Source organism: Prinia subflava, assembly GCF_021018805.1.
Source record: "Prinia subflava isolate CZ2003 ecotype Zambia chromosome W unlocalized genomic scaffold, Cam_Psub_1.2 scaffold_32_NEW, whole genome shotgun sequence".
In the NCBI taxonomy this organism is placed as follows: Eukaryota; Metazoa; Chordata; class Aves; order Passeriformes; family Cisticolidae; genus Prinia; species Prinia subflava.
In genome coordinates this window covers 971,490-998,655 of record NW_026960609.1, presented here as the reverse complement: position 1 = coordinate 998,655, position 27,166 = coordinate 971,490, and the positions used below count along the sequence as shown (strand labels likewise).

Here is a 27,166-nt window from a genome sequence, read left to right as displayed (position 1 = left end):
CCTTGGGAAATTGCCCTTAAAAACAAAGGAGCTCAGGAAAGGTGGGCATGCCTCAAAACAGAAATCTTGAGGGCACAGGAACAGACTGTCCCTGTGTGCTGAAAAATAAGTTGACGGGGTAAACATCTAGCCTGGATGGGCAAGGAGGTTTTGGAGGAACTTAGGAATAAAAAGAGGATGTATCATCTTTGGAAGGAGGGTCAGGTCTCTCAGGAAGTATTTAAGAGGGCTGCTAGAGCTTGTAGGAAAAAATTAGAGAGGCCAAAGCTCAGTTTGAACTTAGAATGGTGACTTCTGTAAAGGATAATAGAAAATGTTTTTACAAATATATTAATGATAAAAGGAAAGGTAAGACCAACCTTTGTTCTTTATTGGAGGAGGGAGGGAACTTCATATCTGCAGATGAGAAGGCAGAAGTGCTTAATGCTTACTTTGCCTCAGTTTTTAGTGGGAAGACGACTTGCCTTCAAGACAACTGCCCTCTTGGGTTGGTTGATGGTGTCAGGGAACAAAATGGTTCCCCCATTATCCAAGAGGAGGCAGTCAGAGAACTGCTGAAATGCTTGGATATCCATAAATCTATGGGCCCAGATGGGATCCATCCTAGGGTGATAAGAGAGCTGACAGATGAGCTTGCTAAGCTGCTCTCCATCATTTACCAACAGTCTTGGCTCACTGGTGAGGTTCCAGATGACTGGAAGCTGGCCAATGTGACACCAATTCACAAAAAGGGTAGGAAGGAGGATCCTGGTAATTATAGGCGAGTCAGCCTGACCTCAGTACCTGGCAAGATAATGGAAAAGTTTATATTAAGTGTCATCACACAAAATTTACAGGATGGCCAGAGTATCAGACGCAGCCAGCATGGGTTTAGGAGGGGTAGGTCATGTTTGACCAATCTGATCTCCTTTTATGACCATGTGACCCGCCTGGTGGATGCAGGAAAGGCTGTGGATATTGTTTATTTGGACTTCAGCAAGGCCTTTGACACTGTCTCCCACAACATACTCCTAGATAAGCTGGCAGCCCACGGCTTGGACAGGAGCACTCTTTGCTGGGTTAGGAACTGGCTGCATGGCCGGGCCCAGAGAGTGGTGGTGAACAGCGCTGAATCCAGATGGTGGCCAGTCACCAGTGGTGTCCCTCAGGGGTCTGTGCTAGGGCCAGCTCTGTTCAATATTTTTATTGGCGACATGGATGAGGGAATTGAGTCTTTCATTAGTAAATTTGCAGATGACACTAAGCTGGGAGCATGTGTCAATCTGTTGGAAGGACGGAGGGCTTTGCAGAGACCTGGAATGATTGGATGGATGGGCAGAGTCCAATAGGATGAAGTTTAATAAGTCCAGGTGCTGAGTCCTGCACTTTGGCCACAAAAACCCCCTGCAACGTTATAGACTGGGGACAGTGTGGCTGGACAGTGCCCAGGCAGAAAGGGACCTGGGGGTACTGGTCGACAGCTGGCTGAACATGAGCCAGCAGTGTGCCCTGGTGGCCAAGAAGGCAAATGGCCTCCTGGCCTGTATCAGGAACAGTGTGGCCAGCAGGAGCAGGGAGGTCATTCTTCCCCTATACTCAGCTCTGGTGAGGCCACACCTTGAGTATTGTGTTCAGTTCTAGGCCCCTCAGTTCAGGAAGGATGTTGAAACACTTGAGCACGTCCAGAGGAGGGCAACAAGGCTGGTGAGAGGCTTGGAACACAAGCCATATGGAGAACGACTGAGGGAGCTGAGGTTGTTTAGCCTGGAGAAAAGGAGACAGAGGTGACCTTATCACTCTCTACAACTTCCTGAAGGGTGGCTGTAGGCAGCTGGGGGTTGGTCTCTTTCTCTAGGCAGCAACTGACAGAACAAGAGGACACAGTCTCAAACTGTGTCAAGGGAGATATAGGTTGGATATCAGGAAAATGTTTTTCATGGAAAGAGTGATAAAGTACTGGAATGGCCTGCCTGGGGAGGTGGTAGAGTCACCATCCCTAGATGTGTTTAAAAAAAGACTGGATGTGGCACTTGGTGACATGATCTAGTCGAGGTGTTAGAGCATGGGTTGGACTCGATGATCTTGAAGGTCTCTTCCAACCTAGTGATTCTGTGATTCTGTAATCTCTTGCTCATTGTTAAACTTAAATGCCAAAAGAAAAATAAATGCAACTTCCTGCTACTGGGGAACACTGTACTGATGTTTCATATATTTTCTTTATACTTACATTCTTACAAATTATGTGTGTGAAAAGCAGATGATGAGCAGCAATTTGGCAATACTTCACCATCTGCTATTTGCAGATCTAGTCAAATTCAGAGTTAATAAAGATTCAAAACAAGGACCGATACTGTTGAAGCAAAGAGCCATCTTCTTTCCTGGTATGACTGTAAATAAATAACTTGGGTAAGTTGTTCCCACTTACTCCAACACAATCATAAATCTGCAACATCATAAGGACAACACAACTTGCACTCATAAAATACCTGCATATCTTCTAATTTAATTGAAAAAAGATACTAAAATCAGGTCAGTTTTTTTAGAATGCCACAATCACATCAGGCTAGGCAAAGCCCTATTCAGGAAAAAGTCTATCAGTAAAAACCAGAAAATATAACTGCAAGACTTGTAGAAAGGGCTACAGAGAACATTAGACAGAGAAAAAAAATTAGCTTGTAACATCTTTTACCTTTTATTACATACATATTTAAGCAAATAATATTTAATTAAGGGTGAACGAGGAATAAGATGACCCTGATGGGTCTTTGTGTTACTACATTGATAGCAGGTTACTTTCTTGTCATCCAGTCTACATCTCCTATGCTGCTTCTGCAAGAACCTGCTCATATTAGAATACAACTCTCCCTCCTCAGGGCTCCCAGACCTTCTTCTCTACGGCCTTACTTCAGCTGCCTCCCTCATTCACTGAACTTTTCTGACAGAGCTGGGAAAGAACAACAAAAAGATCCAAAACTGGAAAGGGTGCAACAAGTCCTCCTAAGATGCTGACTCAGGTGTATGAAGCAAAGGTTCCTGCTCAACTCTTAAGAGCAGTAACCTGAGCTTGGTGTTTCAGAATGGGTCAAAACCTCTGCTCTGTTTCCTCTGCTACTTGAGCCCACAGCTGAGCTTTGCCAAGTCCAAAAGCTTACCAGGCTGCTGCACAGCAGCTCACTGTGGCTGACTGCCAGGGAGATAGTGCTGGTGAAGCTGAGCTCCCCAGGATGCCAGCTGCCCCTGCCTGCTGTTCAGCACTCCTCAGCCAGCTGGAGAGCAATTCATGAAAACATCACAACTGCCAGGGTGCAGAGGTGTGAAAGAAACTCAAAGATGGGGAGACAGCTTGGAGAATGTTGAGGAACAGAGTAGGAGCTGGCTATGAGCTGAAAAAATGGCAAACTCTGTTCTCTCCCCAACAACCAGAAGCTGGTGATGGATTAAGAGATAATTACTGAAGAAAAATTATACTAGAAACAGACTACTTCTGTAGATTGCAAACAATTTTTTAATTAAATGTCAAACATCAGTCTTCTTGCTTTCTTCTCATTTTTGCAGCAGTAAAAATTTTCAGAACTGGTTGTGTAAGCATCATGGCAACAATCAAGGTTTGGTTCACCAGCACTTCACTGAAGCTTACCTCCTTGTGAGACTATTACACAGGAAATGGCAAACAGGACTTAAGGGAACCTGATTTGGGTTAAATACTCTCTTGTTTCAACTAAGAAAAGTTGAAACAATGGAAATTTTATGTCAAAATATTTCATTTCTAAGTGCCACCATTAAATCCTTCCCAACTTTTAAAATATCTCTCTATAAGAAGTAAACTACTGTATAAAATCAAGATGAACCCAGGACTGCTTTAGTGTTTCTCAAATTGCACTTTCTGCCACAAATATCAACTGAAAAGTCAGCTCAGTTGGTATTAGGTATTGAACTCAGTCCTGGGTGAAGACTGTCATGGCCTAACCCCAGCTGTCAGTTAAGTCCCACACAGTTGGGGCTTACTCAGTCCCCCCATGTCAGGATAGGGGAGAGAATCGGATGAGTAAAGTGAGAAAACTCAGATTGAGATAAGAGTAGCTTAATGGCTAAAGCAAAAGCCATGCACACAAGCAAAGCAAAACAGGGAATTCATTCACCACTTCCCACAGACAGGCAGCTATTCAGCCTTTCCCAGGAAAGCACAGCTCTGTCACACATAATGCTAACTTGGGAACACTAACACCATCACTACGAATGTCTGCCCCTTCCTCCTTCTTGCCCCTGCTGCATATGCCAAGCAAGATGCCATTTGGTGTGGGATAGCCCTTGGGTCAGTTGGGGTCAACTGTCCCAGCTGTGTCCCCCTATTTGTGCACCCCTCGCCTCCTCGCTGGTGGGGTGGGATGAGGCACAGAAAAGGCCTTTAGACTCTGTGCAAGTGCTGCTCAGCAGTAACAAAAACATCCCTGTGTTATTAACACTGTTTCCAGCACAAATCCCAAAAACAGCTTCATACCAGTTACTCTGAAGGAAATTAACTCTATTCCAGTAAAAGTCAGTTAATCATTCCCCTCAAGCTGGTTACTGCACTTAGACATTTGGTGTATCACATCTAAGACCATTTTTAAGCTGTGTTTCCATTGCAGTCTATTTAGTTCATGCTGTCTCTGTAGATTTCCTGAAGTGAATAGCAATGACATATTAGAGAAATATTGAGGTTAAAAAACAAAATGCTGATTGCATCACTCAAAGCATTCTCCTGACTGGGCATGATTTCAGCTGTTTTGCACAGTCAAATTTAAAAATATCAGGCAGTAACTTTTAAAATTATTCTTCTCACTGATAGCAATTTATCAGGAGAGGTTTGAGGGTCTTCTGCTTTCTTCTTGATAGACTTCAGTAAAATTATTCATTTCATTAGTCAAAGTTTTATATTTCTATTTCTTAAACTTTTTAATTTCAAAACATTCTGTGGTTCCAGACCCTCAGCATAAGGTTATTCCTCATTAAGTTAGCTACATCCATTCAGCCTTTCAGTTTCTAAACACATTTAAGAGAGAGGAAAGGTAGTACACAGCAAAAATTATTTAATGTGTACAACCCTGGAACATAATAGAATTATTAAGGTTGGACAGACCTCCAAGATGAAGTCCAACCTTTATGAGGCAAATTTGAGATATAATTGGGAAGGTCGTGGTGAGCAACCATGGGAACACCATGCACAGCCCTGGTGACCTGCAATCAAGAAATAAACTCATACCTTACAGGGTTAGCAGAGCAGGGCTGTGATGATAACAGCAACCCTGGGTCTGTTTTATGAGAAGCTAAAAGAGTTTGCCTCCTTTGGCTAGGAAAAATGAAGGTGGAGGGAAGAGAGGGAGAAGATAGCTCTGTTGTCCCTACAGCAGACAACAAAAGGGGAAGAAATATGGACTGGAGAGAAATATAGGAAATCTGGGTGGACAATACTGATCAGAGAACAAGTGGGTATTAATAGGGTCATCAGTAAGAAGCTTACCAGACATGAGCACTAAAGAGATCTCACACAGTCTTTGAATCCAGGTAGACTGAGAAATAAATCTCAACAGTGTTAAAGTGGAGCTTGAACCATTTCTGGAGAGAGTTACAAGAATGCTAGAAGTGACAAATGAGTGGACTCAGTGCTCCAGGAGAGATTCTTCCCAGTCCTGCAGTTCCTCCTTTCTGCAATTTTAAAACAATCCCTCCAGACTCCCCATTAGCTGCCATTAACTGCTCTGCTAATTTCATCACTGGTGTCATGCATACCATGCTCTGATTTTGCAAACAAGCCCCAGAGTTCACATAAGCAGCTTCCCAGAGGACTAGCACTTGCTTGTTCATTATCAACCAAGGATTTACATATGAAGAAACACAGGGAAGAGCCCTAACAACCATAAGTCATAAGGATGGTAAGGCACTGGAACAGGTTACTCAGGGAAGTTGTGGATGTCCCATCCCTGGAGGTGGTCAAAGCCAGGCTGGACAGGGCTTTGAGTGACCTGGTGTAGTTAAAGGTGCCCACAGCAGGGGAGTTGGAACCACATGATCTTCAAGGTCCCTTCCAACCAAAGCCATTTAAACTTACTTTTAAATTAAATTTAAAGGCAGAACTGTGTTGGGGGTTAGATTTGCTTCTTTTTCACTTACAGAATTTTTTCCCATAAGTTGCTAGGAAAACTTAACGACAGTGCTTAACCAGAACAAAGGAAGTGGTCAAAGGAGATGGCAGCACAAGGCTACACCTATTGTTTTTCATCTCTGGGAGCTTCCCTCAGAGGAGGGGAGAGATAACGCGAGCTTTGGGAAAGGTAAAAGACAAAGCTAGGGGGGCAGTTGCTCTCTCTTGCTCTCGGCATCAAGGAGGACAGTCAAGCTGCCCCTCACTGCTGCAGGAAGAGTTCACAGCCATCAGTCTGCCTCATCCTGGGAAATCTACTGTCATCTGCTCGTGTACCCAGGAATCCTGAGCTCGCTTTCTCTGGCCCTCCCCCCACCGCTGCTGCTTCTTCGGAGCTTTGAGGCTTTCCTGCTACTCTGTAGCCCTGCACTGCCCAGCCGGGACATCCTTGCCGCTCCAGCTACCAGTGCAGTGCATCTGATCTCATCCACCAGCCCAAAACTTTCCACCGTTCCAGCTTGGCCTCTCAGAGTCCTGCACGGACACCGAGATCAAACTGCCCTGGGCTTTTGTGAAAAAAAGCCCTCGAGGTTCCTAATTCTGTTTATTATTAATGCTGTAGTTGTTGTTTGTTTGTTTGTTTTGTCATATATACTAGTAAACAACTGTTATTCCTATCCCCATACCTCTGCCTGAAAGCCCCTTTAATTTTCTAAATTAGAATAATTTGGAGGGAGGGGATTTGAATTCTTCATCTCTAGGGAGGTCCTGCCGCCTTCCTAGCAAATACCTGTCTTTCAAACCAAGACACACTGCTACAACAGAAAGGAGAGGACAGAGGCTCCAGATTTAGAGGCAGGAATTTCTTTGGAAATCAATACTTACAGACACAGTCTGGCTGCAGCAATACTGCCCAGCACAGGCACTCTTAGGCAGCTGTCACTCTAGCAGCTTTACTTGATAGTCACTATCTTTGTATTTAATTTTATAAGTATTTCCTATATGTGATTTTAATAATTTTGTAGTGTGGATACACATGCAATGACTTTATGTATTTGTATATATATAAAACATTCTTATCCTAAAGTTAAATATTTAGGAAAGTACTCGTCTATAGTAACCTCTCTACTAAATAAAAAGCTGAAGACTGTTCATGTGCAGTTTTACTGAAAGAAGAATTCTTATATTAGGTATAAAAGTATGAATAAATTATAGATAGTTTTGCAATGCGGTTTAAATAATATTATGCCTTTCCTTAGAGTGCTTTCTATAAACGAATCCATTTTGTTGAGTGAGACACTTGCTTTTTGAGCCAGCAAGTCTCTTCTAGCTCAAAAAGCCAGAATAATTTTTCTATCCACTGTCTTTTTTTTCTATTCATAATATATTACCCTCAGAGATACTCTTTCTACTGTTTCCATTATGAAATCCTGCTAGGTGTTAGGTACTGCCACTTCAAAAAACTCATCTGATGTAAGAGGACAATTATTCCTACTTTCATTTTATCACATGGGTTATTTCTGCAATTTAACACACAGATGCAGGAAGAGTTAATGATCTTAAGATCAGCATTTTTATAGAGGTATTTGTTTAAAAAAATGATTGCTTCCAAATTGTATAAGTCTAACATTTTGCAACGTCTTCCACCACTATACATTTTTTGTCACACTTAACTATAAAAATTAAAAACATTTCAAAAGATGTGAGCTTAAAAATGTTAAACAAAACCAAAGTCCAATGTTCTACTGTTCATTTTGGGAGGATAAAAAGCTTTGCATTGGACAGAAAACGTACTGCCATGTTTCTCTGAGAGTAGTTAGTTTGCAGTTGAGGACGTGAGGTTTTTGCTTTGTTTTGTAGCAACCTTACTTTTTTATCACTAAGATTCATTCAACAGCTTGAAGCACACTGAACACCTTGGGTTTAGGAACACACTAGTATTAAATATTTAAAGACTATTCATGCCAATATTTTTTCCCCATGTTTAAGCATTTCAAGTTCCCTAATACATCCTATTTGAAAATGCAGGCATCTTATGACTTTCCATTTGCTAGACTTTTCTATTGTTTTCTTTTTCTTAGCAATGTATCCTCACTATAAATACCTAAATGAATTCCAACTAAATTTTTAATAGTGGCATATATTTGAAACTGCATCACAGCGATTTGAGAATTCACTTTCTGAACTGAAATGTTGATGAACCTTTCAATAAAACTGAGTTGAGTCCCTTAGTAAGATGGCAAGAGAGAAAACGGAAATCGCTCAGAATTGAGCATTTCTGTGTTTACTGTTCACATATTTCCTTTAGTTCCCCTTTAGTTCCTTTTTCTCCTTCCCTTTTCACTACAAAGACTACACAGACATTTATAATAAAAGATTTTCCATGTTTTGGGTTAACAGTTAAAAGGATAATGTTTTACCAGTTTAAGAAGGGAAAACAAACCATATGTCTACAGAACAAACTGAACAAGCTTCCTCTATATTCTCATATTTTGCACAGTTCTATGAACTAAAAGAAATGGCAGACCAAAGTGATGGCCTGCATGCAGCTGCAAACAGTAAGCAGATACAGTTTTCAAGCCTATACACTGACCAAGTCTCTTCTGTGGGAAAAGTTTTCACAAAACATACAATAACAACAAAACCCCACAAAATAATGAGATCAACCAGGTTTGTTTCTAAACAGATAAGGAAGAGAAGGGGCCTCCCTTGTGAAATACTTTCCAGCAAGGGGAAAGTATTGTGCTACATATGACAGGGATTACATAGGTCAAACTATACAGAAGTCTGAAACTAACAGATGGTATCAGTCTACTTTTTTCAAACTCAACAGGAACAAGCAAATCTAAGCTAGGAAAGCAAATACTTAAATAGTGCTAACAATTATCTGAGTAAAGAATGAAGACAGATCAAAATACCCACATGCTCATTGTGAAAAAGGCATATTGTGTGTGTGGCTCTACGCAGATATTTACTATATGTAATATGCTAAGTAGAAAAGTTATGCAATATTAACATTTTAAATAATATAGTAAATGTAGTTTTTAACATTGAATCTAAGTAAGAATTGTGTGTAAGGTATTGTCCTTAGCTCAAGAGAAAAGAGAAGATAACCCAGAGGTTTCTACACAGAGGGAACAATTACAACAAGCCAGACTAAAACCTCTCTTGGATTTTTCAGACGGAAAGATGCATATCTCCTTGAATCCACAGAAACCACCCTGGTCAAGCCAGACTATGCATATCTCCTTGAATCCACAGAAACCACCTGGTCAAGCCAGACCCCATGACGCCAAAGGTTTAGCAGAAGGCTCTTGGCAAACGGGTTTTTCTTAGATAAAGTATGCATCATCATTAAAGTTTGTCCTCAAAAATAGAGAGGTTTCTCCCTAACGGGGCCCTTCTCCTTCGCAGCCTTTGTCTGGGAGGGAGGAGGGACGGTAGTCCCGGGCTACCTTTTTGCTCTTATTGTCTCATTATTTGTCCTGTCTCTGAAAACTTTTTAAACTTATATTATTGTATTAATATTTTTGTAACCAATTTTTATTCTTTATTAAATTTTCATAAATTTCAAAAAGTGAGTGATTGGCGTTTATCACAATTTGGTAGCAGAGTACGGTTTAAAAAAATACCCCCACTACGAGTACTGTGGGAGGATTGGAAACGGGGAGACGCATCCCGCCTGCATTAGGCGGCCTCGGCTCTGTTCCTTGCAGAGTACCCCAGAAAGGGGTAAGATCCAAGGACAAAAGGAGACAATAGGGCAAAGAGAAGGGAAAGAATTCCCTAAAAACTGCGGTAACCAGCTCCTAACATCAAAGTGTACACGAAGAATAAAGACCCAAGGACAACGGAGTGGTAAGAATTGCTGGGATTGGGAAGGGGCAGCGTTTGGCGCGGAACGGGGGCTGAAAGTGTGTGACTGAGAGGCGGGCTGGGGTAAAACCCGGACCTTCCAAGCGAAAGCGGAGTCTTCTATGCTGCGTTTTCGTTTTCCCGAGAGGGAGGCGGCCAGTACGAGGACGAAAGTGAATGGTAAAAAGGAGTGAAAGAACCCCCCCGGGAAGAAGTGTGTGAAAAGGGAACCCTAAAAACTTTTGCTGGGTTGAGGAAATTATTCCAAGAACACCCAGGTTTATTGTAATAATTAATCTGCTGGGATTGAGGAAATTATTCCAAGAACACCCAGGGTTGATAACCAGCCGGATTGAAGAAAAATTCTGAGACATCCAGGGTTATGTTAAATTCTGCAGAATCTATTAAATAAATCCAAGAGCATCTGGGGTTGGGAAGAGAGAACCCCAACATTGCCAGATTGAGGGTTTGTGAAAAACATTATCTGGCCAGGTACTCTTAAAGAGTGTAAAAGTTGTGTGGGAAATATAAGGTACCTTGTTGTTGTGATGGTTTTGTTGTGTGTGAGATTAAGTGAAAAAAAATAGAGTGGAGTGAATGTGGACGAATGAAAGTATAGAAAGTGTAGATTTTCATTTTATTTTAAGCTTTATTATAGTTCCCCAGAGAAAGTAAATTGTATTAAGAAATAGTGTGAGAGAAAGGAGAAAAGTAGTTTTTGTGGGGGTAAAGGGAAGGTAAACAGAGACAGGGATGGGTAAAATAGAGAAAATTTTGAAAGAAAAGGGATAGAAGTCCAGTGGGGAGAAATCATCGACAGAGATACCCTAGGATCGTCCCCTGGGAGTTGCACTGCCGGCTCCGGTGTTGGTGCCTGTCTCAGTCCCAGTGCTTGCCCCAAGTTCTGGCTTGTCGCTTGTTTCTGCCCCAGTTTCCGTCCCAAGCACGAGTCCGCTGTTCGCAGCGGCAGCCCAGCCGGTTTCCCCCCTTCCCCCCCAGCCGCGGTGGTGAGTCCCCCTCCGTTTGCGGCGCGGGGGGGGGGCGGCTAGCTCTTTCACCCCTCCCCCCAGCAGCAGCGGCGGGGGGGGGGCGGCTGGTTCCCTCTCCCCCTGCCCCCCCCCAGTAGCGGTTCCCTGTCTGCCTGGGGCGGCAGGAGCGGGCTTTCTGACCCCTTCCTCCATAGTTGTAAGTACACACGCCTTTTCGCCCGCCACAGTGGCGGCAGCAGGAGGTCTCCCCTCCCTTTCTCCGCCAGTGGCGGCGGTGGGTTCGCAAGCCGCGGCGGCGGGGGAGGTTTTCCCTTCCCTTTCTCCGCCAGGAATTGTGGCGGACTCCCTCCTGCTCGCGGCGGCCGCCCGTTTCTTGCCCCTTTCCCCCGCAACCCCAGGTCCCCAAGCTTTTCCGCCCACCGCGGGAATAGTATCGCCAGAAACGGCGGCAGCAGTGGCTCGACCCTTGCACGCCTCTCCTGTGGCTATGGGATCGCCAGCCCTCCCATCCGCCACGGTGATGGCATCGCAGGCAGCTGCGGCTCCTGGCCCTCCTGGGGCAGCGAGTCCCTCGCTGCCAGCGTGTGGCGGATCTCCGTCGGTCCCGTCCCCGATGACCTTGGCGGCGACGCCGGCCCCGGCGATGCCAGGCACTGCTGCCGCGGCCCCGTTTGTGCCAGAGACGGCAGGCCCGGCCGCCATGGGCCACGTGGGCAGCACGGCCACATGGAGGAGACAGGAAATGACTTCCCCTTCGGAAATTCCGGTGGCAGACCCCGCCCATGCCCCGTCCTTGGAGGACCAAAAGTCAGTGATTGGTCCTCCAAAGCTTCCCACTTCCTGTTGGGGAAGGCGTTCCCTTGGAAACCGCAATCAATGCAGATACTATCTTCTCAGGAAGAAAGGGAGTGGGCAGGGAAGGACAGTCGGCCGAGCGCCTCTCCTGCCGGGGTAGGAGGACGAGCGAGGCTCTCGTCCCCGCTGGCGGCGGCGGAGGGGGGCGGCCGCCGCATTCCTGCACAGCCGTGCCAAGGCAGAGGGGCTGTCCGGTGGAGGCGGCGGCGCCGCCAAGCTGCGCGTGGGACGTGCTGCTCTCTGCCCGCCCCTCCTCCAGCTCGCTTATCAGTGCCCGCCGCAGCTGCCCTTTTCCTTATGACCAAGTGACTCAGGTCTTAGAAGTTTTAAAGATTTTTTTCAGTGTTTAGTGCTTTTTAAGTGTCTCTTCTACAATTGATGAATGGATGTGTGTGGAAGTTGACGGAGGAGGAGTGAAGAAAGGGAAGTATTAGTGTTCACTGGATTATTTGCTTAGTCTAAGTTATAAAATGAGATGTGTAGAATTTTGGAAGATGCAGACAGGAGGAAGAGTTGGAATTTGTGGAGAGTGCAAAAGCAAGACTTGTTTAGTAGATATTCCAGAGAAGCATAGTGTAAGTAAGGATGATATAGAAGTGTTGGGAGCAAGAAGAGAGTTTTGCCTGTCATCAGGGATGTGGTGATAGAGAGAGATACCAGAATTTAGATAGGAGATGTTTTGTTAGTCCCACGAACAAGGAGTAATTTGTTAAGATGAGAATGTCAAGTGAAATTAGTAATAGGAGTGGTTCCAAAAGATGAAATAATTTGGCAGACCAGGAAGCTAAGGTGCAGCAGAGAATGAAGTTAAAAGAGTAATGTTAAAATTAACTCCAAATGAAGAAAATTGGAAATTCCAAAATTTAGTGAAACTGAGGAAAAAGAATTAAAGGAGATAGGAGGTGAACAAGATGAATCAGGGAAATAGAAACTTCTTGATAGAAGGCAATTACTTAATAAAGTACTTACTAGAAAAATATTAGAAGACATGCATCAGAAAACTCACTGAGGTACCCAAGCTTTGTGTGATTATTTCCTAAGAAACTATGAATACATTGGGATTTATAGGGTAGCAAAGAAGATAACTGTAAGATGTATAACTTGTCAAAGGATAAAATAAAAAGATAATGAGGAGAACTACACTGGAAGGTAGGGAATTAGCCCTTAGACCATTTCAAAGTATCCAAGTAGATTTTACAGAATTTCCTCAAGTACAAAGATGGAAGTATTTATTAGTGATAACAGACCATCTAACTCATTAGATGTAAGCAGTTCCCACTGCCAAGGCCACAGCCAATATGGTTGGTAAAATCTTTTTAGAACAAATTAGTCCAAAGATATAGAATGGTTAATAAGAAAGACTTGGGCAGAGGAACACATTTTATGCCAAAAATGTTACAATTAATTCAAGCTTTGGGGACCCCAGGCCCAGCAGCTCTGGCTCCGCTGGGAGACTCTGGCGGAAGTTGTGAGGCAGCTGCACCAGGACCCCCCTGACCTTGGGTCCCTCTGAGCATTGGAGCCCTGGAGGGGAATAAACGTCTTGGTTCCCAGGAGGAAAATCCCAGAAGTCCCAGGGTGTCCTTGGGGAAGTGTTCCTGGGTTCTGCTTCTGTTTGTTATTAATGCTAAGGCTGGTGTTGTTTCTTACCTGTGTATACACACCAGAAAGGAACTATTATTATAGTCCCATATCTTCACCTGAGAGCCCCCTAATTTTCAAAATTACAATAATTCAGAGGGAGAGAGTTTGAATTCTTCATTCCAAGGGTGGCTCCAGCTTTCCCTGGCAGACACCTGTCTTTCAGAAAAAGACAGGACCATTTTTAGCTATCATATAAAACTTAGTTATAATATAAAATTTAGGTTGTAATACTTATAACAGCATTTTAGTATTCTAAGATTTTGTTAAAACCTATGATCAATTTAATACGCTGCCATTTCTGTCGGCTATATGGTGCACACACAGATAGATTATGTTGTGCCAAAATGCAATTCAAAGGAATTATAAATTGCACCATATCAAAATTGTTGTGATTAACATCTCTAACTCCAAAATGAGAAAGTCCTTTTCAGGTATTGCTGGCGACTGAGGCTGCGATCCAGATCAGGGAATGAAGGTGAATTCACCAGCAAAGCAAAAGGACCTGTGGAAAGGCCTAAGGAGTGGACAATATCATCGGAACCGAGTGATATGAAATTACCTCTAAATGGGAATGAGTGGTAATGAACTGGGGAGATCCACATGATCCAGGAAACATACGCAGGATCACACCTGACTGGGAAGTTAGACTGAGTTTTGCATCAGTGGTTTCAAATACCACCTGGGGAAACTTTGAGACACCTCCAGTACCCTCCCTGGGGAGGATACTGCCACCGCAGACAGGAAGATCAGGACTGTTTCGGACAGAAAACCCCTGTAATTTTTGGCCTTAGCCTGTGATTTATACAAAGAGGAGGGTAAATTACAACCTCAGTCAGGGCCACGCAATATACCCTGTTTAATTCACCCAAATATTAGATATGCTAGTTGGGTTAAATGTAAATGTTCAAACTGTGAAAAAAAAATTGGTATAGTAACTCACACAATCTAAGCTCTCGTTGTATAAAGTGTGAAGTGCCACCTGAATCCCCTATCTAAGTAGAATTTGAAACAACAAAAATAATAACTTTGTTGTGTGGATGGGAATTATTAGTGCCTGTTGAACGAGAGATAGCTGAGGAAAAGTGGGAGACCACGGTCAAGAAGTGTCAAAAATGATTTGCCTGGAAATTAGCCAAGAGAAAGTGACAATAGAGAGGGCAAGACCAGATTGGCCTCTATAATCGCCACCAAGAAGATCACATACACCTGCTGTGGGTTGCCCCCCCATAGGCATGGGAGGTGGGAGTATAAGCCATACTGGACCTCTCCTGGTTCTGTCACTCATTCTCTGTTCCTTCCTTTTTTGAAATATTGACCAGGCCATGCTATATGGAAAGACACCGAGGCTCCTTCTTTATTTCTCACACTCAGGTCAACAGTCACTGTTATAACCCTTCCAAATTAGGAAACTGCATGCACAATTGGAAAAGTATTGGATTGCAGAGAATTTAGGGGGAAGTAAATGCCCCAAAAGGGGAGAAATGGATGTGTTTCACATACATTACTGGGAGTAAAGCAAAGGATTTGGTAAAAGAGGAATTGATAAGCAAAAAAGCTAGGCCAGCACCACCACCAAAGCCTGTACCAGTCTCACTGGATGGTTTGTATAAGAAATTGGAACAACAACTAGAGAAAGAAATAGATATTTCATGGATGGGTAAAAATCTGTTTGTGGAATTGGGAGAAAGAATAAGTAAGGAACTTAACGTAACCAATTGTTGGGTCTGTGGAGGGGCTTTGATGTCAGAAGAATGGCCATGAAAAGGCAGCAGCTTAGGCCCAATCGAGCTCCTTAAGTGGAACCAAAACAAGAATAAGGGGAGAAAATCGGCCAGGGGGATGGGTTTTAAGTTCAGTAGTCATAGGGGAGGAATGTCTTTGGCGTGAAGGAAAAAAGTTCCTCCATGAAGTAGGAAAAAACCCCCTGTAAAAGATACGAGGTTAGTAATGGAACCTCTGTATGGTGGATCCCAGAAGAACCTACCATGTACTGGACCCAGAAAAAAAAAAAAGAAAAAAAAAAAGGGAAATTGTGAATATAATAATAAAATCAGGCTTTTTCAATGTAATGATACAGGAAAAAAATCCTTATGTTGGGATCCCAGAGATTTCTAAATTTTGGGAAAATATGGATAAGCAAAAATTAGACTATTAGAAAGCTCCAGACGGTTTGTTTTAGATATGTGGGAAAAGGGCATATCCAAAACTTCCCTCTCAGTGGAAAGAGAGCTGTACTCTAAGAATCATACAGCCAGGATTTTTTTCTTTTGCCTGGACCTGAAGGGGATCACTTAGGGATACCAGTTTATGAATATTTCCCTCTTGGTTAATCCCTTGTTTTATCAGATTAATCACTAGTGTAGTTCAAGGTATGCAATTAGTGACCTTAGATCAAAAGATGGATACAACAAAAATGGTGCAAAAGATTATGGTATTAAGAAAACAAAACAGAGTAGAAGACCCCCTCCAAGAAGCTAGACTGATTTATGAAGAAAATGAACATAGAAGGGATGCAAGAGAGCAGTAAATATCGCTCGAGCCAATTTATTATAACAAGAAAGAGGAGGGATTGTGAAAAAGGCATATTGTGTGTGTGGCTCTACGCAGATATTTACTATATGTAATATGCTAAGTAGAAAAGTTATGCAATATTAACATTTTAAATAATATAGTAAATGTAGTTTTTAACATTGAATCTAAGTAAGAATTGTGTGTAAGGTATTGTCCTTAGCTCAAGAGAAAAGAGAAGATAACCCAGAGGTTTCTACATAGAGGGAACAATTACAACAAGCCAGACTAAAACCCCTCTTGGATTTTTCAGAGGGAAAGATGCATATCTCCTTGAATCCGCAGAAACCACCTGGTCAAGCCAGACCCCATGACGCCAAAGGTTTAGCAGAAGGCTCTTGGCAAACGGGTTTTTCTTAGATAAAGTATGCATCATCATTAAAGTTTGTCCTCAAAAATAGAGAGGTTTCTCCCTAATGGGGCCCTTCTCCTTCGCAGCCTTTGTCTGGGAGGGAGGGGGGACGGTAGTCCCGGGCTACCTTTTTGCTCTTATTGTCTCATTATTTGTCCTGTCTCTGAAAACTTTTTAAACTTATATTATTGTATTAATATTTTTGTAACCAATTTTTATTCTTTATTAAATTTTCATAAATTTCAAAAAGTGAGTGATTGGCGTTTATCACACTCATGTCCTGGTACATGCACAGCATGTTACTGCAAATGTGATGTGAAAAATATGGGATGTTAATTCATGTTCTTATGGGTTATGACATTAAAACTATGAAAATCACTGTATATATGTTATATGAGAATATAAGTTTCAGTCTGCCTTGAAAATTTGTTAAGACAAAAAGCAGGCACCACCCTGGAATTTAACATTTAGAAAGGAGACAAAGGATTTACAGGAAAACGGGCTGTCTCCTCAGCATCAGGAGAAGACACATTAAGATAAGCTACCAGTCTTCTCCTCCCTGGATGGCAGAGTCGTCAGATCATTATCTTCAGCCAACACCGAGCATCGAACACCACCATTAGAGGACCATCATCATCCACATCTCCGAAGATGAACTTTTACCATTCATAAACCTGGGCGTCTATACACTCAGGGGAAACCAGAAATTGACACCTCGCAGGAGAAGAGGAACTCTTTTCAGCTAAGCCAGAGAGATGACTATGAATTTGAATAACTAGCTTGGAAACAAAAGGACTATGAGGAAATTTTTGCCAGAGGCGGAATAAAGTGTATAAAAACTAAGCCCCGAACAAGGCCAATTCGTGAACTCAGGGGGGACAGCAGTCGGCCAGGTACTGCGTCCCGTCCCGGTTCACCCTTGACATTTCCCGGGTAAAATCGTCAACGTATCTCCGCTGTGGGTGGTTTTGCCGAAATTCTGTAATTCGATCCTTTTTAATAAACCAAATTGTTATAATTTTAATTGGACTACTGTATTGGCATTTATAAGATGTGACATTAAGAAATCAAGGGGAAAAAATTTGGTTAACTTTAATTATAGAAAATATTAGAACAAATGCAAAAAGAAAGAAAAGCACCAGCACTCAGACAGTGAGACCAAGTAAATTCTAAGTATTTGATCCTGTAAAAGACTATTCTGAAAAACTGCATTATCAAGAGATCACTTGTATCTTTTTAATTTCAGCACAAAGGACTATCATTTTTGTGAACTGGGGAAATATTTTTACATGTATTTTTACCATTCTGCATATTTCAAGAAGACAGAGCTAGAGAGAGAGGCAGGGGCTCACTCTTGCTCTCAGCATCAAAGAAGACAGTCAAGCTGCCTCTCGCTGCAAAGACAGTTCACAGCCATCACTCTGCCTCATCCTGAGAATCTACCGTCATCTGCTCGTGTACCCAGGAATCCTGAGCTTGCTTTCTTTGGCCCTCCCTCCCCCCCCCCCCCCCGCCCCCCCCCCCCCGCCGCTGTTTCTTCAGAGCTTTGAGGCTTTCCTGCTACTCTGTAGCCCTGCACTGCCCAGCCCTGCCGGGACATCCCCTGCCATTCCAGCTACCAGCGCAGACCTCCTCATCTCATCCACCAGCCCGGGACTTTCCACCATTCCAGCTCAGCCTCTCGGAGTCCTGCAGGGGCACCGAGATCAAACTGCCCTGGGCTTTTGGGAAAGAAAGCCCTCAAAGTTCTTAGTTCTGTTCATTATTAATGCTGTAGTTGTTGTTTGTTTGTTGTTTTGTCATATATACTAGTAAAGAACTGTTATTCCTATCTCCATACCTCTACCTGAAAGCACCTTTAATTTTCTAAATTAGAATAATTTAGAGGGAAGAGATTTGAATTCTCCATCTCTAAAGAAGTCCTACCCCCTTCCTAGCAGATACTTGTCTTTCAAACCAAGACACACCGCCACATGTGAATGAGACGTGCTAAACTAAATACATTTTGTACACCCCACAAATCATCTCTCCTGCGGCCCAGCACTTCATCCCATATGTCTGCACTTCAGTAAGATGCCCCTCTGAAGCTGGAAGGAGATGTAAGTTGTTCCTTATTCCAAACACGCAGATCAGAAGGTTGCTTGAGCATGAGCAGAGCTGATCCTGAGTGTGGCCGAGTGCTTTGTGTCCGTGGGGCTTGGACCCCCGGCTGCCCCCACCACGGGCACACAGAGCGCCTCACTCTGCCATGCTGTTATGGCAGACATCACTGGGTGGCACTGTTAGACAGTGTTTCTGTCCCTGTAAAGGTAAGAAGTATCCTCTCTTCCCACCTTGGCAAATTTTAGCAGCTGGTAGTGCAGCTGTGCAGGTTTTCTAAGGATGCTGTTGCAAACGGCGGCAGCAGCAGCGCTGCTCTCTGACATCCCTTTTCCCATTACACACTTGGGAAAAAAAAGCACTTGCTCACTGAGGAAATGAAATCTGGTGCTTTGAAAAAATTCTAGAAAGCAGCTTTGCTTTTTTCCACCTTCACTAATGATGGTGTAGTGTTATATTTACAAGTCCTCAAATACAAAATTATTGTGCTGAAATTCAAACATTATTCCGTATAATTGTTTTGTCAATAAAGTCAAGTGTCTCAACAATCTCAAAAGCTGATGTCTGAAGGGCTACGTGCACTAGTACTGTTAGAGATGCTCCCAGTCTTATTCTATCTGCACTTAGAAGTTGAATTTTGCCCAACCAGAGGAAACACTTAACAAGTATTTTTTATTGCTCTGCTCTTTAAGATGCTGTCACAGGTTGCCCAGAAAAAGCTGTGAATGCCTCATCTCTGCCAGTGTTCAAGGCCATGTTGGATGGGCCTTTGAGCAATGTGGTCTAGTGGAAGGTGTCCCTGCCCATGGCACAAGGGTTGGAACTAGATGATATTTAAGGTCTCTTCCAACTTAAACCATTTTTTGATTCTGTGATAATTCTTAGAGGTAACTTAGATGCAATTAGAATGCTTTTAAAAATATTTATTAATGTTATTTAGAAGTTCACTTATTTTCAGCAATATGCTCAGAACTGCAGTAAGATACTTACTGAAAGGTGGTAAGGTTACTCCTGATGGTCCAAAATGTGTGGGCTAAAATTATCAGAAATTCTTTGCAGGTTTATCAACCTCCAGCACAAACTGAAAGGTTAATGTAATACTACAAGATGTGAAAAACTAGAAGCCAGTGCCTTGATAATGACTACAGGGCTTCAAATACAGCTATTTATTTGGCTAAAAGTAGGCTTGACTCACAAAAAAATTTCAATTCTACAAATATGTTTGAGGGTCAGAAGTCAACTACTGTATTTCAGATTGCAGATGATATGTTAATAACAATAGCTAAAAGCTTACTTCATACTATTAACTGTGTTCACATGATACAATTCCATAATTAAAACCAACAGCTCTGCAGAGAAAAGGCCTCTTACTTTTCCAAGAAATAGGACAGGAAGGAGGTTGAAAAATTATGTCAAGAGATAGCAATTTGACAGCTTACAGGTTTTCAATGCTGCACTGTGTACAAGGAATTTGGAGAAGGCAAACACTGAATTCAGAGCTGTAGAGCCTCATTACATAATGTCACATTGAAGTGAGGTATTAGAGATATAATGATGAGAGTGTGACAGCCTTGGTCATTTGAGGATTCCACCATAGCTCCCACAAATATATACACTGGATATTACACAGGGTATTCAGTTTCCATGGACAAAAATGGCAGCTTCTGGGCAACTTCCACAAAATCAGAACCTGATGTCTTGATACAACATACAGAGGTTTGTTTTAAATTAAAAGAAAACTATGAACTTTCACACTAAAACTGATATGGCAATGAAAATGCAACCTTAATTCTAAAGGTTAACTGGCCCTTAAAATCTGTTTTATTCTAGTTTTTAACTTCACTCAAAGAAACCAAATAACCAAAAAACAAAACAGAAAAACGCAAAACCAAAACAACAACAAAATTCCCCATACCATTCCTTCAATAAGTTGAAACTTTAGGTCCTCCTACATATTATCTCCAAACTACTTGGCATCTACCCTTTGAATAGTCATAAATTAGTATGTCATACCACAAATTCAGGAGTCCAGACCAGCAGCTTGCATCTCAACACCAACATGAGCGGCTTTACATGACACAATGCCTTCATTAACCAAAGCAGCTACAGTGAAGAGCTGCCTTTAAACAATGTTGAAAATATTTAGCCCTCTTGCTTTTCCTCTCCCAATTGACAAATGTTTGTCTTCTGCCTTACATTGTTTTCAAGTTGGTCAAACCCACAAAATTTTGACTCCATGAAATTGTCATGAAGGACAAAAGGGCCACTAGCAGAAGTTTTTTAAAGAAACAAATATTTCAGATCTAATAGAATATATACATTAAGGGTCTATTTTTAAAATAGACAGATGCATAAGGAGACATCTGTGTTTTGTCAGAAAGCATAATTACCTGGTTTCCACACATTCTCAGGTCCCAGCAGGGGAATGCTGGCCTACGCACCAATAAAAACTGTGCTTTGGGCAGTTGCATTTGTCTGTTCTCTCTTTCATTCTTTACCTCTTCTTGAAGATATAGGATAAAAGACTAACTAAAAAAAATTAAGAAGCTGCACTGTACATGGCCCATTATTCCCTTTATTTAAGGTTCACAAAAACATCAGTTTCCTCACAGAGCAAAGGACTGGGCTGCACAGTATATGACTAATGGCCCTGGCTGAAGAAAGCACTCAGCTCCAAGCACACACAGCCCAGTGAGATGAAGAGGAATTGATTGTTTTCCCTCCTCAGGAAGGTTGCCAGAGAGAGTGCAAGGCATGCAACACATTTACAATTTCACTTGACTTTAAAGACCGGCATACAAGTAGCAATAAATCAAACTCCCACTGACGTGCTTACTTGGTCCTTATCCCTCCCTACCCCTGCAATTCTGAAAACAAGTAAATTAGAATCTCTGAGTGATAGAGCTCTGCTAACATTTACGGGAATTAATGCATTCATTGAAGCTATTAGCAAGTTAAGAGACAAGAGTTAATCATGACTGGAAGTAAAAGGGCCTGAATAAAGACTTCACCTTACACAAGTAAATCTTATTTTGATTAATCTAAAAGCAAGGCTTTTTTATTCTGACATTTTAAAAATACTTTTTTTTTTTTTAAGGTTATACAAATTACTGTGTTAAGTGGTATTCTACCAGCAGATTCTACCAACTCTCAGTCAGCAGACACCATTCTTTTGCACAAGGTTAAACCACACAGGCGTTTTGCAAACTGTCCCATTTATCTCTCCTCCCTTGGGCACGGGCTTTTATTAAAAGCACTGAACTGTTGTTGCCAGTGTGCTGGTTTAAACACTGCCACTAATTACACTGGAGACAGATGATTTCTTGTAGGGCAGACAGCAAGGGGTGACTGTATGTCCCTGTTGGCACCAGGGCTGGCCACTGCTTCTCCACACGGCTGGACTAAGTAGGTCAGCTGTCACCTGCAAAGGGGTTCAAGCTTCTCACACAAGAGTACATTATCAATCCTATCTCAGGATCAGTTTTCAACAGCTGAGACTGAAATCTTTTTGCCTCTAGAAAACCCCTGTGTATTTTTCAGCCAAGAAATCCACTTTCTTTCCCCCTTGGTTTTGTAAGGGAAAGACAGCAGCTGGAGGAGCGCTCCAGGTGCAGCGTTGACCACCTCTCCCCATATCCACCTTTAGCCATCTGCTTTGCACAAGAATACATCATTTCAAAACAAACAAAAACTAACATACCCAGTATTTTCAAGTGTGAAAACACATCTTAACAACAAACATTTTTTTTCCTCTAGATCACTTTGTGCCTCAAAATGGAACCAAACTGGGGAGGGAAGTCATACTTGCTATTTCAATTAACTGCCTAAATACTTCTCCATTTGATACATATCTATACTCTGATCCTGCCAGCAACAATAAATGTTATAACATCAATCAGAACAACCAATAGTTTGTTTTTCAAAAAGCATCTCTCCCAAACTACTTTTTCCTCACCTGCATTTCTGAAATGCACAGGTCACTGTAGGTATATTATTTTTTAAAAAACCTACTTGTCTCCATGTTTTAGCTACAGTTTTATCCCTAACTTGATTTATCATAACCAATATCTCTAGAGCAAGCACTACTTTAAACTTGAGATTACTGTACCACTGTGGGACAACAAACATGAAGGTGGACTGAAATTCAAATGTTCTGGCACTCAGGCAAGTGAATTGAGAATACAGTTGTTCAAGTTCAGTAACTCCCCAGCTGCTGCTGCAGTCCTGCCATGCTGCAAACCAAAAATCATTCTGGGGTGCCTGAATGCTGCTTTTGCTGAGTGGTCACTGTCTCACTGCTCAGCTCTGCTACCTGGGCTTAGGGCTCCAAGAAAGGCAAACATCAAATGCAGAAATCTGTATCCCACACCATTTAGGGGGATAGAATAATTCTTTGAAAAAACAAGATGTCCATGGATTTGTCCACTCCAAATCCTTATCTGCAAAACAGGACAAGGTGGCTTATCCTTCTTTCTCAATTACTTTCCCTGAAAATGAAGTCCATACACACATCTTGTCAAAAAAATATTTTATTACATACCATGAATAGGAAAATATTTATTTCCCTTTTCCTCCTATAGAAAGCCTTTGTCTTCCTCATATAAAAAAAATATAGGTGGCAAACAGCTACATATGGGCTTCATGTACACTCACTTCCTCTAATGTTACTATCTAATCATTGGATATGCAAAAGGAGAGATGCTGAGTATCCAAGAGGACCAAGACACAATAAAACACATATCTCCCTTTGCCATACTTGCAGCAAAGGCACATTTATTGTCCGAATGAAACTTCTCAAGTGCCATCATCTGGAAAACAAGGAAACTAAAATATCTTTTCCATTTGCTTCAAAAAGCTTTTAAGTTCCACTTGAAAAGAAATACAAAAGAGTCTTCAGGACAGAAAAGAGTGGGTGGATAGTTCAAAAATTCAAGACCAATCCTGCAACAAGAGTTTTGAGACACTATTTCTTCAGGCAGTAAGAAGCAGGTAAGATACTACATCTTTGCACATATTTCCTATAAAAACATTTTACAAGCTCTCTCATCTAATCTGTAGTAAAGGGGTTTTCCCTTCTTGCCATGCCAGCAGGAGACTGCTGTGCAGATGAGATGATGTCACCTCCTGGAATCCCCCTCAAGACCTGCCAACTCAGTCCTCCCAGTAACAGTGATACTGGCTATAAATAGTTATCTGGTGAAAACAAGGTTAGCTAGAGAATTGTGAGGAAAACAAGAAATGACGAAGACCTAAAAAAACCCCAAAAACAAAAGACCCCACATTTTAAAAGATACTGTTCTTCACATCTGAACATCAATATTTAAAATTCTTATGAAAAGAGAACCTTTGGGAGAACACCTTTGCCATGTGATAACTCTACAAAATCCATCATCTAAATTTGCCACTGTTCCTAAAATGGTCCCAGAAATAGAAGCAATGTGAATGTACACAAGGTTATATTCACATAAATGTACTCCTGTCATACAAATCTGCTATTCAGAACAATCTCTAAAATACAGGGATCCTGCATACTGAGAAACTTGTCACTCCATGCTTCACAACCTCGAAACAAAGCTGTAAACTGAAAAGCCTCATTTAGGTGAGTGTTATACTGTTTTCCCAGCATGGCATACATTTCAAACACTAGCTTTGCATGTCTTAAAGAATATTTTGAAAGTTCTATAGAACTGTAAACATGGGAAAAATTCTCTCAAAATACATAAATTTTTAGTAATTCAGAAAGCCTGGATGACATTCTTCAGAGAACTACATAGAATTACAGGTTTAAAAGCCCTCCTGCGCAACTGTTTTGGTGATTACCAATTGTTGTTAAGTACATGATATTCAAAGACAGACTGCAGGTAAACACCACTGTCATGGGTTGGCACTGGCCAGATGCCAGTGCACCCATGAGTATATGTTTTTTCCTAATGAACTACTGTGAGATGTGGTCAAGAACAGAGCAGAGCAGGCCCAAAACTTGCAAATAGAAAGAAAACTTTATTAAACTACATAAGAACAGAAAATAGAAAAGAGAAAAAAACCCTAAACACACAAAAACCAGAAATGAAAACCTCCCAGAACATTTCTTCTCCTCCCCCAATTTCCACCCATTCCACACTAACTTTTAACACTTACACGTTACCCTCCATCTTACTTGCTTAAACCAAAACCCTGGGTTCCCAATCAGTCATCATCACTCAAAAAAAACCAATCTTCAATTCATCCAGAGAGAGAGGAGTCTCTCTCACACCATAAACCCCCCCACAGGAAACACAGGTCCACCCTCCCGTGTTCCCATGTCACTCATGGCACTGCCCAGAGAAGTCTGCCAGGGTGACACCCTCTTTTCCATGTCCAGTGCTCTCACCACCATCCATGGACCAAAACTGCATATAGGGCTCTTTTAAGGATGCTTGGCCAAGTACCAAAAACCAGCCATCTTCTCATATTGGGACAACCAGTCCCCCCCACATTTACCCCTGGGGCCGAGGGTTCCAAGAACAGAGATCTTCATCCCTCAAGACAGAGGGCACCACCACACCCTCTTCCTCTCTGTTCGCTCCACTCCTACAGTGGCAAATCACTGCCATAAAGTCTTTGGCTTGAGCCAGCTGCATCCACCCAGTCTTATGTTAAGGAAAACTTCAGGTTCAGTCTATGGCTAACATTATGCAAGAAAAGTCCAGCCCAAAAAGCCACTCCTCTTAATTTCTGCCCATCTGGGATTCCTTTCATCTTCCTTTGACATCTCAGTCCCAGGCTCTCTCTCTCTCTCCTCTCAAACCACCAGCCACGAGAATCAATGTCTGGGAAAAGTTTTCTTCTGCCAAGAAAGAGTTAAAAGTCTCTGGCTCCTGGCAGGGCCTCAGGCTCAGGCACTCCCAGGCTCGGCACTCCCACATGCAGCTGGGCACCTTCTCCCTCTGGGGGGGGGACAACGGGGACGGAAGGCACCTCCACAGTTCTCCACCCCTCCATCCTGGATGGGGCTGGCTCAGCTCCAGTCCCGTTCACTCTCTTCTCCCCTCTGGGGCACCGGCCTACCTCAGCCCGGCTGTCTGGCCTCATGGTTCCCCTCCCCCTCCCAGCCTTGTAAGCTGGACAGGGGAGGAGGAGAAGATGCTTCTCTCCTGAAACCGGAACCAGAAAAAGCAATCCCTCTGGAAGTCCTTGCTTTTAACCCCTTGTGTTCTCAGAAGCGTGTCTAACCTCTCAGTGGCTACTCCAGGTGCCAGCATAAAACCTGACCGCTGATTGGTTTGACCACAACTTCCTGGAAAACTCACTTCCCCCTCAAACCAGGACAACCACTCACAAAGAATTTCAGCAAACTTCTACCAGGCAGGGCCTCAGATTTGTAAGACTCTGATATACACTGAAAACACAGTGTCTCAAGCATTAAGTTTAAATCCATGTATGAAGGCATGTGACATTTAAGTACTGTATTTATATACTGCAAATGTACCAGGCACTGCTGGTACATACAAGCCTATCATATGGTAACACATGCCTGTCACCTAAGGTGAGAAGTGCTCAGAGTGGTTTTAGGGGGATTTTCCCAAGTGCTGGTGTGCAGAAATCCATGCAGAGCTCTGCCTAGGCTGGCAAGAGAAAAGTGGTCTCATTATAATGCAACAAGCCTATGTCAGATGCATATAAAATATTTTTGAAGCCGGAATTTACAACACTGAAATTATTACTTCAGGTTTTTGAGGAAGTCAAGCACATATCCGACATCATTTGATATTACACCTGCCAAATCCCTTGATGAAATACCTGCTGCACCTTGTGAGAGCAGAAAGTGTCATAAAGAAATAAGAGAATAGACTACCATAAACCAATTGTCTTAGCAAAGAATTGGCAAAACAAGCCAAATGAATTTATGAGTTAGCTTAAGAGCTCAGTGTCAGGGTAGTAAAAATATCCTCTTCGGTGCTGTACTGACCAAAGGAAACAGCCATCTAAATATTTGAGTTATTCTGAAAACATTACTATACTATGGCAAACAGTGAAGCTAATGCTTTCACACAGTGAAGAAAAAAGTGACCAGAAGCAAAGGGAACCCTCACAGTGATGTTAGCTAATTAACAAAGCTATTATTTTCACTGGAGATAAAACTGCATGAGAAACTTCTGTAGGTATTCTGTCAAGGAAGGAAGTGAAATTAAAACAGACTAGGCTAATGCAAGCTGCTAAATGAAGGCATCAGTTCAAGTGAAACCAGACTCACTGCTGACAAAGTGCATTGAAAGAGCTCATTAGAAGAGGACTGCCATTTTATCATTGAATCTCCATCTCAATGACTGCCACAAAACAGATCTAAGCTTACCTGGCAAAGTCTTTACATTATCAATTTTACTCTGAGCAATGAAATGGAATTTCAGTAAAATCCTGGAACACACTGATGAGGCAACTACATCAACTGTTGTATCTCAGAACTGGAGCTGAGATACAGAGACCCTAATAAAGTGAAAATGTGGGGATTAAGACTAGTCTTCATTTCATGCCAGAAGTCATGCAGTCTGATTACCACCAGGTCCAGCTGCCAAATGAACAAGGTTTTCCAAAATAAATGGTCTCTTCTCCACAAGAAGCACCTGAGTAAGAAATTAACAGCAGCAGCATAGAAGTTACACTGTGCTGAAATAAAATAGTCATCTACTGTAAATTATCCAGAATATGTCCCTTCCATACCTGACA

The 27,166-nt window shown here is 42.3% G+C and overlaps 1 protein-coding gene across 1 annotated transcript in view; it reads right to left on the bottom strand.

The window, feature by feature from the left end:
- The window catches only part of LOC134565063 (protein phosphatase 3 catalytic subunit alpha-like), a 223,718-nt gene that overhangs the window by 160,983 nt on the left and 35,569 nt on the right, over positions 1-27,166 (bottom strand). The gene's annotated exons all lie outside the window — the stretch shown is intronic.